General features: G+C 41.3%; 1 protein-coding gene across 6 annotated transcripts in view; it reads right to left on the reverse strand.

The window, feature by feature from the left end:
• ccser2a (coiled-coil serine-rich protein 2a) overlaps positions 1–12,792 on the reverse strand; it is a 49,922-nt gene extending 37,130 nt beyond the window's left edge. For 2 of the 6 annotated variants that reach the window (XM_085799674.1, XM_085799671.1), the window contains exon 1: positions 12,146–12,792. The gene's annotated coding sequence lies outside the window, so the exon portion shown is untranslated. Of the gene's footprint in view, positions 1–5,628; positions 5,854–12,145 lie in introns of those variants that run through there. The other 4 variants (XM_085799675.1, XM_085799676.1, XM_085799673.1 and 1 more) reach the window with 4 other exon arrangements.
• Positions 12,793–17,198: the final 4,406 nt, after the last annotated feature.

Genomic DNA, 17,198 nt, shown 5'->3' on the forward strand with positions numbered 1-17,198 from the left:
ATCCAACTGTCACTGTATTTGAATACAAACTCAATGGCAAAATGTCATACACATTTATTGTACTGTGTGTCATTTTCATCTTGACTGCTGGTACCATTTGTTCAGACTGTGCTTAACTGTCCAACTTTAATGTACATAAGGCTTTGCTACATGACAGGAACTAATGACTAAGATCTAACCCTGAGTATATTGGACTGAATGTACCATAATGCACTGTTCATGACATGAAAAACACTACTAAGGGAAGTCACTGATTGTGTAAAAGTGAGAGTAAAAAGTCACAAAGAGATACAAACACAAGCACAAACACAGGCTATCATCAACATTGATTATCTGAAATGGAACACTGTGATAACACCAAAGGTATTCCTGTTCACCTGCTACAGTAGTTGCATGTCTGACTCCTTTTCAAAGATCGCTGACTGTGAGGGGCATTAGGGATTAATCTGGCAGGCTTAGAGGGTTGACTTGAGACTTTGTCACAGCAAGTCTGTCTGGCTGCTTTCATGTCACCACATGAGAGGCATAAAGGTTAAATGAGTCTCTATCTGTGTGGAACTAGTACACAACTTAACAGATAGATATCTGAGTCACACATGCTGGAGATGATGTAAGTACTTGCAACTCTATTTAGAAGAGGTAAAAACACACAAAATTAAATGCACTGCAGCATAAATGTGTGCTTTACAGTCTGTTTAAAAACAGGCAACACACACATAACACATACACATCAGTTCTAATTATAAAAGGGTAAACTGAGGACCAACATGACTGTCCATACTAAATAAGAAGTTAATAGAGTAATGATTTTTAATGTTTTCTCACCCTAACCCAACTGACAGATGAGGATATGGCGCCAACCCTACTGGCAAACAAAAGAATGGGCAAACAGATAGACAACGCCTGAGGGGCAATGGGAAACCAGAGCTGGGAAGGTGGCCAACGCACTGTGAATGGTGAATGGAGGATGTACACTATGTAATGCCAATGTGGGGAAGAACACAGGGCTGCTTCCTCTCACTCATTGTTAGATTCATTCAGTTCTAATCAGCCATGAGAGAAGTGTACTTGTGTTTGGGGGGTGCACCTGTGTGTTACATCCATCTGCCGGGAGCTGGAAGATTATAAAATGAAAAAGTTGCACAGACCCAGATGGGCAGTGCGGTTAACAGAAAGTAAATCCACTTGCATGAAGAAGAAAAGCAGTTACTTCAGACTGACTTAATGTTGCATCAAATGATGACAATATTCCCAACTACTCATCAACTTTTAAGAAACGTCTGGCTGTGTTTGTTGTTCTGCAATAGCTGAAGCCCTTCCACCCACATGAGTGGATCCTTTGACAAACTGGCACAAAGATACAAAGGCAGATACTGCAGCAGTAATCCACTCAACTTTTGAGGGGCTGGGGGAGGGGTATTCTGTGACAATGTGGGTTTATGTTTTGGAAAATAAACCCTGTACCACACTGCCCCACATTCTCTTGCACAGACACACGTGTCTTCAATCAAAGAGACACACTCAACCACTCTCCACACACAAGTGTCTGGCAATGCCACAATCCTAATCTGCGCCATAAACACAAATGGGGATGCACACAAAAACACACAGCTACACACACACACAAAATCAGGTCAGCATGCGCAAGCAGGGAAACCAAAGCCTCTTTGCCTAAGGGAGGGGGTGGTAACTTTGTGTGTCTGTGTGTGTTCAATGGGTAGCGATTAGATTAGAGGTTTTCGCTGCTGTTTGTGGCCCCAGAACCTCTCAAGTTTCATTCATATCCAGAGTGACACACTGCTATGACATATCAGCAGATTCACACACTGCTGTGACAAATGTTAACACAACTGGGTCATCTCAATCTTCATACAGACACTGCAGAATTTCTGTCTGCGCGGTTATGTTGTTGATAAAAGCAGAAATCAGAAATACTATGCAAGTCAACCCTCTCATTAAACAGGTGTTCATATAGTACTAGTGCAGTTAGTATGGCCCTAGAAAATATGTTATTATTAATATATTAAATATGTAAATAACTGATTAGCAGACTAAAGAACAAGGAAAATCTGAAAAATATTCAATTAACATTTACATCTGAACACATCGGTGGTGCTTTGGTAACCTAGTTGAGAGATGCTGTATTCAAACACTGCATTTTTTCCTAAAGTAAATGCCCTACTAATACCACACCATCACAGCCACAGGTCAGGTCAGGTGCCCATTCAATATCCATGTTTTTACCAGAAAAATAGGATTTAGCTATTACCTATTTGTTACTGTTGCTCAGTGCTATGAATACAAAGTGGTTGACACACAGTGATACTCCAAATGCTAGTACAAAGAGACAGGTCAGGTCACAAATAAACAAGATCCTCACTGACACATATTCAGAGGTAGGGCAGTAAACCGTTCATGCCATCTGTCAAACGCTCATATCTGAAGGTCTGCCCCTCCCCCCACAGAGTATAGCCCTGTAAATAAATATCCAACAGATAGCACAAGACCTGCAATAAACTATATGACGGCAGTGCATCTTTCTGCTGCTCTTCGCTGCATGGCACCAAATGAACCCTTGGTAGTCTGAGTGGATGAGTAATGTAAAGAAAGGAAACAGGTCAGGCGATAGACACTTCCTACTGAAGTTAGAGTTCAAATCATATTCTTTTTATATGATGAAAATAAAATAAAAACTGCCATAACAGGGGAAAACCCTGAAAAGCCTCAGTGCTGTTGGTCTCTTTCTAACCTGGTTTGACATGGATGTCTGGAGCGAGAGTTTAAATAATTAAGTTTTTCTTGGTCTTCTGCTCTGAATACTTGCTCTGACAATTGGTCAACAGCAAAAAAGAGTTTTTAGAGTGATATGGAACAGATTAAAAGATTTACATCTCTTATGATCCAGTGCGTGTGTGTGTGTGTGTGTGTGTGTGTGTGTGTGTGTGTGTGTGTGTGTGTGTGTGTGTGTGTGTGTGTGAGTGTGTTTGGGTTCTCTATGGATTCATTCCCAATCAAGAGTGACTGAAAAAACACAATGAGAGAGGCAACAATGAGCAGCGTGGGGAATGAAAAGGATCAAAAGAGAAGAGAAACAGACACAGAGACAGGCGATTATTGCAAAATAGAATTAGAATGGGAAAGACAGAAAAGACTCCCAGCAGACTTTTCCCACAGAGAGATCCTCAGCATCTCAGCAGCAGTCCCCGAGAAAGTGATATGACATCTTTTTCTTTCTCTCTGTAGTGCAAAGGAATGGAAGCTTCCTGTATCCCTGCCAGGGAGGGTATTTGCCCTTTCTTCATTTCCAACTCAGAGGACAACCAGACAGACAGCACCTGGCAGAGATGCAGGAGGGCTGAAAAATTGGATCTACAAGAGTAAGGTCGTTCATTACTCTCCTGGCAAAGTTTTCACTTTTGGGCCGCACATGTACACACACTACAGAGATGCATTCTTCAGGGGTAACGGGATGGATGCAGATAGGATGCGACAGCTCCAGAGCTATGATCTATTGGGTCACTGGCGCTACGCATGAATGGAGGTACTCTACAACACACAGCAAATCCCCCGTCCCGCTGTTTCTCCCAATAGCCAGCCTGTCCCCATCTCCCAGTGCTCATAGCTCCCCATCATTACACAGCAACAGTGCTATTTCTCAGCATGGCTGGCTACATCCATCTTTCCTCTTATCTTTCCTTCAATTCTGAAAGATTAAGAAGGAGGTGTTTATTTGACTTCATTCAGACTGTGGAAGCCCAGAGGGGGATAAGGCCAAGGATGATATGAAGAGTATTTCCCTGGACAGAGTCCAAGCAAAAGTGTTTCATTCCACAGTATTTTAGAAAACACACACTGATTTCCCACTATCAGTGAATGAGAGAATGTATGAGATATAGACTTTCTACAAACTCAACACTGATTATGAACTGATATGGAACAAGATCCAGATGATGTAACAACTTTGCAAGGCCACTTCCTGAAGAAAATATATTCTAATCTACACTTGTGAAGAAAGAAATCGCTTACATTACTTTTTCTTGTCTTCATGAAACAAGTGGTGCTCCAGTCATTTCAGACAAATTTTATTCAAAGCAACTGATGGAACAGAAAGAAACAGACCACAAAACCACAACTTATTTGGAAACATGTAATTTTTCCATCTTAAACTTTATCATACCATTAAAATAATCTAGATGCTATAATGACTTTAAAAATCTGCACTAAGTGGCATTTCCTTTTTTGCAGTGATAGACTCGCTGTGGCTGTATCATTTCCTGTGTACAGAAGTGGGTATAGCTTCTGGTTACATTTTCAGAACGGTTTCCTAAACACAACCATATCATGTGGATGGGGAATTAAAAAAAACTCCCTTCAGCTAGTCTCAACAAGCAGAGCATTTTTTGTTTTGAATTTATTCTGTCTGAGCAATTCAAGTCCATGAGGACTGTGGTTAAGGTGCATAATGAAGATAACTGAATAAGGGAAAACAAAGAGGGAGGGCTGGGACAAATGGGTTGGATAGAATGAGCACGAAAAGATGCAATCTCTTTTCTGGCACTTGTTTGTTCTTGGCGTGATTTTGAAAACAGCTGCAAACCAGAACTTCTCTGTCCCTCCCTATTTCTTTCCAAAATCTTTCTATCTTAGAAAATCTGTTTTTCATAACGCAGAACCAATCGATTACATGGATCAATGATTCTACGACCAGTTTGGAGAGCCTAGCATTTCATCAAAGTGGCTCTCCTGTAAGACACCAAGGCATTTTTTGTAAAGGACAATGCACTCATTTCTGTTTGTGTTGGTTTATGTTTTGTGTGTCTAGGTTTTTGTGACGTGTTGCATACGGAAATATCAGTATAATCTCAAAGGTTTTTCATGGGGACATGATACCATCTTCTTTCTCGGGTGTATGGTGGCTTCGCATAAAAGTCCAATAAAGATATCGAGCAAAAAGGCAAAGCAGCACAAATACACACATAACCAGTGCAATTTAATTCTTGTCAAATAAATTTGAAGGCCTGTGTTAAATTAACCATCTACCACACAGATCAAAAAATACAAATATGGAGGCCCAATGCCTTTTAATTCAAAGTATCTAATCTGGGAATGGATGAGGGCACAGTAAGTATTATCTGACTATCAAATACCAAGATGACTATGTCACTTCATAATGAATCTAAACCAAACTCCAGACTCATTTACATATATTGACAGCGTTCTGCGTCTCAGTGGAGTAATAACTAGGCCAGTCATCTGGACAGGGAGCTAGTGGCCCATAACTCTCTCCCTGAAGAGATTAACAGAGTGCCATTAGAGCGGGCTAATAGAATGAGACAGGGATGAAAGCAACACTGACGCTGGGCTAATGTGTATTGAGTGAAAGCAATACTGGGCTGAGCTACCCTGATGCTAAGTGATGCTAATCCAATGAGACAGCATAGAGGGTTTGGTAATGCTGTGTACTAACTGTGCTAGATCAAATGACAGACACCAACAGAAGAAAGAGTGAGTAGATGCAGTGTAAGTGGAGAAAGTTAAGGTGTGGCAGACTGCTGCATTAAGAACTACTGTACTGTGCAGTGCCAGTGTCTTTGCTTGTGTAAAAAAAAAGTGCATTTAAAACATTACCTTAACTCAGTGAAGCAAAGTTGACTTGTCCAGTCATTTCCATCCCAGAGTCACTTACTAAAATAAGAGTGAAACTAAGTTGTCAAAACACTCTTATAGTTTTCTATCATCTAAACTGAAAGTGAGGCAGCACCCAAAAGAACAGGAAGACACTCTTCAGAGGTTGATCTGTCTGCTGCCTGGCTTTCACTCTCTCTCTCTCTCTCTCTCTCTATCTGCATGTGTGTCTGTGTGTATGTGAAATGTGACGCGTGTGCGGTGTGTGCCGATGGGTGTGCGGTTGACGAGAACAGAGCCTCCATGGGTGCAGTTAATATTTGATAGGGCATCTTTTAGCAGCCCCACCCATTGCTCCCTGCAACGGGAGCAGGGAGGAGAGGAAAGGAGAAATTGGGCTTTACACCAAACACTACAAAGACTCATTTCCAGTACAAAATAAGATTATCAACAGCAGGAAAAAGTCTGATCATTTGGTACAATATAGTACAAAGTCTAAAGACCAAAGCCACATAATCCTCCCGACGCAAGAAAATGTATCTCCAAGCTTAAGTAGCAATTTCAGTTTGCACTGTGCTGGCCCGATGTCATGAGATCACCAGAGGGGATAATAAAGGAAAACAGAGCCTTCCTAGCATTCAGCTGCACATGAAAAGTGACTCCAGTAAAGAGGAATTTGTTGTGGTTCTCGTAAATATTCAGTGTGAATTCAATTTCCCCCACTCATTTCATGCTTGACATCATACCAGTTCCACTCAGTCAACCGTTTTCTGCTAAGTGCCAGCAGTAAAACCATGCAAGCATTGCCAGTTCCTCAATATCTCCTGTTTATAAGAGCCTGCGGTGCCATATATACCTTTATAAATCACAGTACGGGGGTCTGGCACAGCCTACGTTAGATTAGCGACAGAATTAAATGCTAAAACACAGGATTTCAAAAGACTCATAAAGCTTTTATATAGTTCTTCTGTCATGCGGTTCAGTTAAAATCAGCTGGTCTACATGCAGGTCACAATATTACATATTAAATTAAGTCTGAACTAGTCATACTAATGACTAGTCACGAAGCAGAAACGCCCTTTAAAGTACTTGTCCACATGAATAATTCTGCTGGTCTCTTTCTAAGGTGTGATGCTGCTGAGCAATAGATGTAGTTGGGCTTCAATAAATCTAATAATCATCTCTGCTGTAGCAATCCAGATATCCACAATAATCACAGTTCTCCTAACAACATGCTGCACCTACAGTTTTTTTCGTGTAGATGTAGAACATGCTTACCCAGACATGCCGCTGTCTGCTCCCTCTTACAGTATGTGACCTTCATTTGAACGCCTCTGTGCGAAGACTGCAGGGCATCTGACAGCCCCTTTTAAATCATGTTACCTGTAACCAGCTTAGCACTACCCACTGTAAGAGGGTCTACTTTTTCACCATGAAGAAATCCATTATAATACAGAAGAAAAAAACATGTATTTCTCTGACTTCACTTAAAGATAATTGTTTATGACAATACAGCGCAGACACAAATAGCATTAAGTAATCATAACTCAGTGCTATCATAGGTCTTAAGTGAAAAATCAACCTTTATAGGAATGTTTTCTCACATGACAAACACAAAAGGACTCAGTCACAGAGAGTTCATGGTAAGTTTATCTGCCTTCCTTCACCCAAGCTTTTCTTGGAGACCAGAACATTGATCATTTTCTCTGGTACCTCCCAATAAGGTCACTCTTCACAGGGACATGTGAGTTCATTTGAAACATCTCCAGTTGATCTGCTGCGCTGTTGTGATGTGACCTACCCAAACTCTGACTCATTCCCCTTACCGCCACATGCTGCAGTGAAAACACAGGCCAGCGAGAGATGTCGCTTTAAGGGAATGAACCCGGCATTAAAATAAATATGAAACTGTGCAAATAGCAAACTTTTAATCATGTTCCTGTCTGAGTTATCCTTTGTGAGAGGACAATACACTGCCATTAGGTCAACTTCCCTTCTGCCCAAATTCTCTCCTTTTCCTGTGCCTCCTTCCTCTCCATTCTCTCTATCAGGCTGTCCCTCTGAATAAACGCCCGCCCACCCCCCAATCTCTGCCGTTTCCTCAGGCAGCACATTTTAATACAGTAGCTAACTAACAGTCTGACATGTAGCCAGGGAGAACAAGGCATCCCTACATCAAATCAGGCCACAGTTGGTGGTTAACGTCCGTGCCTTTGTGTCCAGTTTTTCACACAGTGTAGGGCTACTGGGTCAGCTGATGAAATTGGAAGGGAACCTATCCAAGAGAGGGTGGGACAGTGATCTAGCCTTTTCTGAACTGACTCAATACTCATTAGTGGCGTCCATGGCTACATAAACCCCCGCTGTTTAAAATATTTGAAAGCAGAAAGCCAAAGCAGCACAATAAAATCCAATATCTGGAGATACAAGATGATGCTGTAGTTCAGCCTGCCATGCAAACACGGTATTTGAATACCAACGACCATGTCTGCACAGGTGACATTCAGAACACTATTTGTTTTTTGCAACGACATTAGAGTCAAATGTCAGTATCTCACAAAGCCTACTGTAAGTCATCAGATCCAGAGTTTCAGCTTTACGGGTGTGTATCACAAAGAAACATCCAGTTTGTAACATGCAATTATGTGTCATTGAGTTAATCATTCAGTACCAAAAAGAGGCAACGTGCCAATTGAAACCTGTGCAGTAACATGAGTACAGAAACCTCCTATTACCTGAGCCTTGTGCTAGAAAGCAGTGTTTGTGGACGTAGGTTAAAAGCAAACTCTCACCCTCAAAACACACAACACAGTCTTCAGTCCAGTCTTAACGTCTGGTCCCAAAGACAAGCACCGGAAATGGAAAAGTGCTACTCTCAGACTTTTGGACGCCACGGCGCATCATTCTTGTTCACAAAAACTGAGTGTTTTGTACAGGTCCATTGTGTTTATGTGCATGTTAGTGTGACTATGAGAGAGAGAGCTGGGGAAGATGGGACTGAGCGAGTCTACACTACATTGTGAGCAGCTGCATAATAAAAGGACAATTTGGACAATTAAAATTGTAGAAATATAAATGTGGAGAGACAGGAAGACGTCAGCCCAGACCGACCCGACCCGACCCGGATCACTAATGTCTCCTCAGAGTGCCTTGGATGCATTCACACCTGTACTTAGAGCTGTCCACCACTGATTGGATCACCTGATACGCATGTCAATGCCGGTTCTGAACTGTGCCAAAGACTCTATAATATCACATGACTCAAAGCCTCAGAGGATTATTGAACCAGACTTAAAGGTTTTAATGAGAGTGACCCTGCAAACCGGTGTGATGGAGGATTAATGCACTGACATTACCTGATACTTAAGAAACTGTATGAAACAAGATGACTGCAAGAAATGATACACGATGAGGCATACACTCTGCTGGATGGCATGCATTTTAAATATCATATATTATAAAGTACTGTCACTAGAAAAACAATTACAGCATTATATGAAAGAAGGAACTTGGAACATAAGTGTTTATCCATTATAAAGTAAATGATCGCTTTCTCGCCTGCACCTGTACTTAAAGGTCATGTACACTCATTCAGGTATTTTCAGTTATGGCTAATTAGGGCCTTTCTCAGATAGCTGTACGGTCGAGGCTGTCAATCAAACAGAGTCTGTTTACCTACAATATGTAAGAGTAGTGCTCTGGTATGTAAGCCTTTAATTATGCAAATTAATTTTCAACAGAGTAGATGACAGTCACGTACGTACATCACATTTTGAAATGTATGTCACCATAAGAAAATCAGATATAAATGATTAAGTTAATGATGGAGGGATTCTATTAAGTGGCTCCACTGTCTGGGTCCTGATATTGCGCAGACTGGCATATCATATAAGTACTTCTCCTGCATTTTGGAAGGCAAAATGTCTGCAGTGAAACACACATTTTCAGCAACTGTTCATTATATCCTGACAATAAATGCCAGACATCTGCTGCTACCACCTTGCATTGTTTTCATAATAACACCTGTGTAAACACACACACACACACACACAAAAACGGAGCAAATGAACAGATGGACTTTCACGTAGACAAAAACACTCCCATGTATTCAACTTTTCCCACGTTGTATTATTGCTTCCTGAAAGGACAGGAGGTCCAGACGCGCAGCTGTATACAGCCTGCAATCTGATATCATACTGTAGAGGAGTTCACATTGTAACTCATATCACACATAACTTTTTATTAGGAAAAAAAATTGAATACAAAGTTAAGTGCATCACCTTCCACATGTCAGAACAGGACTTAACTCTTCTTTTTTTCAGCATATTAGTAGTTTATAGCCTGCTGGTGCTTGTAGACCGACATTACAAATGACTGCTTTCAAATTTCTACTCCTTCAGGGTAGGAACATCTATGCATCTCACCAAAAGAAATCACCTTGACAAAGACACCCCAGTTGTCCCACAGACATGAGAAAGTACAATCAAGTAACATGAATTACACATCATGCAAAGTACTGGTACTGTGTAGTTTTTTCATTTCTGAAGGGCATTTTTGTCCTAAGCACCTGTCAATTTCTAACCCTGGGCCAGTGTTTCTGAGATCCTGTGTCTCCACTCCTCTACACGCTGAGCTATTAAAAGCCGTTAAACATCTGTGGTCTTACCGAGGGAACGACACAACTGATAAGCGTGGCTAAGTATAGCCCTAATGATAGGCCTCATACAGAGAGAGAGAGAGGAGGGCAGAGAGGATCAGAGAAAAGTCAAAGTCAAGTCATGTCCCTTGGCCCTGAGCACAACAACACCACCACCACAACAACACACACACGTGAAAACTTGTGTATTATCCTTAATGGGCATTTTAAGTGCTCAGCTATTTCCATCAGTTTGTACGATCAGACAGAGCAAGAATCAGTGAGAGACTCCCCATGTCCGTATTGTTCTAATAATGAAATCTGAAAAACGACAGTAAATTCAACTCCCACAGTGGAAAGGATGAAAGCAAACTACTCATATCTAGTCCTAAGAGCTGTACATCCCTCTTTCAAGAAGAGCTGAATCGAGAGCATGTCCTTTCAGAACTGAAGGAGCCTCTTAAATGAGAGGTGAAATGTTTTCAAGTATCTATAACCAGGGCCAGATGTCCTCCATTCAGCTCTTCTTGTCTCAAAATGACCTGCATAGCTGAGAATCTTCAGATATTACACACTGCTCACCTTGCTCTACACTGACTCCTGTAGTGTGTCATATCTGGCATTGTCATATGAATGACTCAACAATGCTTTGTGCTGCAAATAGTCCATTTAGACATATGCAAACACTTAAACATCTTATCTGCTAACCTCAAGGCAGCCCTTCATGGGCACTATACTTGGAATGACTACTATGCGCAGGGTAGTGTGTGTAACGTGTATCTTCACACATAGCTAGATTATCAGAAACACTTGGGCACACACACACAGTCTGGAGAAACCGCACATTGAACTGCAGTTTGGGAGGTCTTCAGCTATAGGCTGCTGCACAGTGGAGACATTCAGCTGTTGTTGAGGGGAATCAGATTGTAAACACACCCTCAGCCAAGGTGGTGCTCCAGGACCCCTGCCAACAGGTGCGTGAGGAACACACACATAGATTTGCATTTGTGTGTATGTGTTTGCAACCCCACCCAAACACTGTGACACCAGGGGAGTGTCCATCTCACTTACACTGAGGGCAATCAGTCATGCCTTATCCTAATGTGTACTGGCGCGCTGATGCCATGGCGCTTTGCACTGTCTGGGCTGTAATGGATCAGAGCCCAAAATGGTACACAGTAACACATGCGCGCACTCGCAGTTATGAGACTTGAATGACAGCAACTTCAGAGGTGGTATAAAAATATGAATATGTGAGGCAGCACTGCATGGTATAAAAAAAAAACCCCGCCAGTTAAATCTGAACTCCCTGTCTGCTGCAGATCTAACTTCATGACACGAAGGAGTGAGTCATCTATAGTTACTTACCCTTTAATCCAGACATGCATAAGGAACGCACATCTCACTGGTGGTGTATCAGGTTGAGTTCCCCTAACATATAAAACCCTGAGCCACACAGACACACTGCCACATTTAGACATTTGTCAAGAAGCAATCCTCCAAGATTATTCCAGTTTATCTTGCAAATGCAATATAAGCTCAATGGGCAGAACTTGTTATATAATTAGGTGCTCTGTATAGGCTTATTACATAAAGGCCTGGCCATTATCATTCATGGTAGAGTGACTAAAGGGCAGGTCATGACTGTAGGGGATGATGTTGTGATGCATAAAAACATGTCTTCTTCTGCCTCAATGGGAAAAACAGAGGAAGACCACTGATCATCCTTATTATAAAATATGTGTGTTGCTACAATGTTGTATAGCCACACCATATAACCTGTCAGAATGACCTTTATAATAACAGTGTTTTCAAACCATTTCACAATAGTCAATGTAACGTGATGTAGCCTATGGATGTAAGTTACAATATGACAACACTTACCTCACTCACGCTGTTAGGAGCATGTTTGTAGCCTCCACGATGGGTCAGCAAAGAGTCCACTTGTTCGTTGTCTTGTGAATATCAGCATGTTGTAAAGTAGTGGTAACGTTAGCTAGTGTTTCACTTTCAGTTTAAAAACACTATGGACACTGAGATGCGCTGATGGAAGTTGTAGCTCGTCCATCGCCAGCAGTCAATCAATACATTAGTTCAATGTAACATAACCGAAAAAAAACAACGCGAAGTCACGGACAATTCCTACGCCGAGTTGACCAACAAAAGCTAATAAATAAATAAGTAGGACTTGGGGGATTGCCCGTGTTTCCGTTTAGTGTTTCCAGTTTGACGTGAAAAAGAAACAAACACCCTCGAGCTAGTGAATCCCCGAGCCGTTAGTTTAGTTACAGTGTCAACACCGAGCAACTGATGATACCAAGAAGAGTCTTGTAACCGACTGAAGAAGACTGTCCGAGTGTCCGTAAACACAACGCGGCGACGTAAAAAGATACGGAATCCTCGCACAAAACAACAACGTAGGGGCTGGTGGTGGGGAAAAAAGGAAAAAGACACCGTCCACAACAACACAGGAGGCAGAAACTGTACGGACAGACTACTCCACACATACACAGAGTCAGTGTTATCCTACCACCGACAGCCTCCACTCGCCTCCAGCTGGGCGGAGCGTAGAGATGTCACCTGGGTCTCAAAGGGTGACACAGCGCGTTGACCTCGAAATGCTCGGTTGCCTGTTTTGGTTCAGATAGTTAGTATCATTTCATGTACTAGTGCATATTTTTTATTAGCTACATATTTTGTTAACAACATAGGCCTACTTCCTGCGAACCGTACACGTGACATCAGAATATAATAAGCCATTGAGTCACGTGCAAATTTGTGGTTATAAAACTCTATATGGATACAGGGATATATGGTTACCCTGTCGTTACCCTATTACGCAATGCTTAATATAACCTATGAGCCAGTAATAATTTACAGTAATTGTATTCCGCTCTCTGATGAGCTGCCATCTATAAAGGATTTATTGTTTAAATTAGCCTAATGCATGGGGGACTTTTCAAATGGCCCTTCCCACAGGTCCAAGACCCATGAATTTCACCTGCAAAATATCCTGGAGTGACAAAACAATGAGTCACACAAGCATGAACAGGTGCAAAAATAATCTCAAACAGATAGTCACTGAACAACTACAAGGACAAGTGTTGAGAACCCGTCACAATGAGATGTTTTCAAGCAAAACAAATTTGGCAGGACAAGTAAATAAAGTAATTTAAAGTAAATTGATCTATTTTATAAGACTTTTTTAAACACAAGATTACTATACGGACATAAAAACAAGTGCATAGAGGTGTGTAACATGGACAAATACACAAAGGCATAATGCCACACAAAACAGCCACAGGGATGCAAAAGAGATAGATCTAACAAAGAGACAAAAAAACAAACACACAAACACAAACAAATTGGCTTATTATTTTAAAACTCTTTTCATATTTACTGACTGAGCTCCTATGTTGCAGTGTAGCACGAGTGGAGGGTTAAAAAGCTTTTACGTTTCTGTCCCTGGGGGCCCGTTTTGTCAAAAATCCTTCTATTGCTTCAGATTGATAAATAATTTACTATCACTTATTACTTAATTTCCAAAGCCAACTGTCCCCTGTTTTGGTCTACTGCAAAAAGAAAAATATTCTGGGTCCCAATGAGCTCTCTTTGTGGGCTTTTCTACAATGTAAATTTCATCACAGAGAAGTTGATTGAGTGAGAAAGGTGGTCAAGGCAGGCAATAAATCAGGACCTGCCTTTAGGCTGATCTCTCACAAGCCATCTGATATAGGCCTACTGACTATACAGGACCCTTGGGGGTCTAGGGGCCCTGAGGCAGTTGTCCACTCTGCAGTTCTCCACCAATCCTTTGTCCTAAAGCTGTAAATCACAACAAACAGAACGCATACACACACAAAATAAACAGAACGGACACATGCATTGTTTGATTGAAAATACATTGAGTGATCTCAGTAGTTTATCCACAGAATTTGTAGCAAATGTGCAGTGAAACTGTTATTGTCCAACATGACCACTAGAGGACAGCCTTTCCTTATTATTGTCTGACAGTTCAATTTTGTTTTAGAACTGTTCCTCTGCATGTGCATTTGTCCAGTGTGTGTGTGTGTGTGTGTGTGTGTGTGTGTGTGTGTGTGTGTGTGTGTGTGTGTGTGTGTGTGTGTGTGTGTGTGTATTTTTTCTGATTTGTTACCACTGGATTGGCCAGTTACACATTTGACAATGACAAACTTTACCATTCTGTCAAATTGAATATAGGATAATATCAGGCTGAAACTTACAGGGCTTTCTTGTATATGTACACTATAAAACAGTATGATTTTCATTCATTTGTGATCTCCCTGTCATACTTAAACCAATGGGTACAGCAGCCCTGTGAATTTCAGCCTTTTATTAAAATCATCATCACAAATTCTAATATCTGGAAATGTGGCCATGAGGTCCTGTTCTCGCTGGATTCAGAACTATGAGATGATCACAAATCACTCAAATTCATACTGTCTTATTCGTATTATACCTTCAGGAAATTTACCCCCCATGAGTTCAAATTATTTGTTTACAAGACTAAATTAAAGCTGTAGTAGGCCTACGTAATGTTTACATGTCCGTTACACACAAGCCAATACTAAATGAGATACGACAAGTTGATAAAACTTGTCAGCTCCACAAATCTCTCACTGTATTTTTCAATATTTGTTGTTTTCAATTCTGTGTCAACCTGTGACATTCCTGCACTGTGCACAGGAAAAGACTTGTTTTACCTCACAACTTAGGATGGGAGGGGGAGGAGGAGCAGTGGGTCTCATAGCAACAGGCTGACAGCCCGAAGAAGTGCCCAAGACAGGTTCAGAAGCGGAACTTGCTTTGTTATGATGAAGCAAAACAAAGTGGCACATGTAAGGTAATACTATGGTGGAGCTAAAGTCTTATTCCCTGTTGCTGGACAGGTCAGTGGATAAAGCTGTTTACTTGTGATTAAGAGACTGGTGGTTCAAGTCCCATTCGTGGTTTTGATGACCTTTGATCCCTCTTGTCATGCATATTAAGATGATGTCCCACATTTTGATTAGCTCTAGGTTTGTTTGCTTTTTCCGCCTTTTTAAAGAAAGCTTTTAAATACACCACTACAAGACATTAATCTAATTTTTGATCACCCAAAGCTCATTCTGCAATCCTTGTCTGATGACTTTGCTGATGGCCTCTCTCTCCACTCGCATTCTCTGTTCTTTCAGCCAGCACTAGTAACCTGTCTGTGCTACATTAGCTAATAACTGTCTCAAGAGTTTGCAGGGCTACTGTTGCTCCAGCATGGACTAAACCATTTTTTAAAAAGAAGGCAGGGGGTTATTGCTTGAGAAAATAAAGCGTATTTCATGAATATTGCATGTTTTGTGGCTTTGTTTTGATGCTGATGCAGCATTAGTATGAGTATTAGTCAGGGTTATATATAATAATTTATCTGCTGCTGACTGAGACGTGAGAGTTGACCTCAGGAGACAACTTAAGTTTCCAGAGGAGATTACTATCAATCCTCAGACCAGACATAGCGCTGTGGTCCAGGGCATCAAAACAAGTGGTGTTTCTCAAGCTGACTGTTCCATACTTTAGGATGAGAGGATGGAGGAAGCCCACAAGAGGAAGCTGGGCCATGAGTGCAAGCAGTTGGGATGGCAGGCATGGAATTTGCCAGTGGAAGTAGGCCATCAGGGATTTCCCGGGCGGGCAGTCACTTTGGATCGCCCTGTCCAGACTCAGAATCAGAGGTCCCAACAGAAGACGGCTAGTGACTAACATCAGCAAAAGAGCCGAGACAGCATCAAGGTAGCTGTGGATGAAGCGCTGCGAGCACTGAACAACCCACCGGGCAGAGAGTAAACATCAGTGGCTGTGGAGCCCAAGGTGCCAAGGGGGGCTGCCCCACTGCCCCAGGACGCTGGGGTTAGCTGTCAAGCCCTCTGGAGGTGTTGTGGGTTAAGAAGAAAACACCAAGGGCCCACATCACAAAGCTCAGTCGATTGGCTCGTGAAGCGTGAGTGTTTGCCATCATCCTCAAGAAGGCGGCTCGCTTTACCCAGCTATTGGGGTGAGAGCAATGAACTCATTGTGTTTCAGACATAGAAATATTAGGCTAATACATAAAATTCCTCTAGGGGTCGACAGAAGTTACACACTTTAGCTTTAATTTGGGAGGTACTGAGTTTTGTAATGAATTTACTCTATTTTTTTACTATGTTTTGTGGGTGTGGTCAACATAAGTCAAATTTTCAAAAACCCTTTGTTCATCAGAAATCATGGCAATTAGATGGAGGCAACCCCACTCACTCAACATGTCACACAGTGGCATAGACATCCTTTATGGACATTTTTTACTCGAAAGTTCAGTTGCCATAATACATGGTGCCAAACAGGTGAATGTAACATCATTAGAACAAGCAAGAGAGCAGATCAAAGTGGTATCAGTTTCATAATTAAGATAATAGCCTACATAGCCTATGGAAATATTATAATGGGTCTAGGTAATATGTAATATATTTTGCATCAGTGGAACAAGAGGAAGGTAGGATTGGGGTTTTGGTGTGCTTGGGGAGGGGGGACATGCTGTATTTTGGTGGATCCCTTTGCTAATGTATGATACCGCTTTACTATTAATCTCTGTCCTCAAAGTTAGTTAGTTTTTTGGGTTTTTTTTATTTTATTTAAGCCTAATATTAGATTTGGCTTAAGTTATAGAGCCTCATCTTAATGCCGCCCTTGTGTTTTCCATACTTGGCAACAAAAATGGCTATTTTCAAATTTTACTTAGAATTATATTTAATGACCATGTGTGTAGCCTGAAGCTTGTGAAAGATTATTTTCATTGATTATTTATATTTTCTTCTATAATAATTTCCTTTTCCAATATTTTATTCTCATAATATATTGTCATAATCACCATAATCTTAACGTCAGCCGGTCCTCGCTTAGTTTGTTTTAG

Source organism: Trachurus japonicus, chromosome 15, assembly GCF_045865225.1.
Source record: "Trachurus japonicus isolate A0001 chromosome 15, Traja_1.0".
NCBI lineage: Eukaryota > Metazoa > Chordata > Actinopteri > Carangiformes > Carangidae > Trachurus > Trachurus japonicus.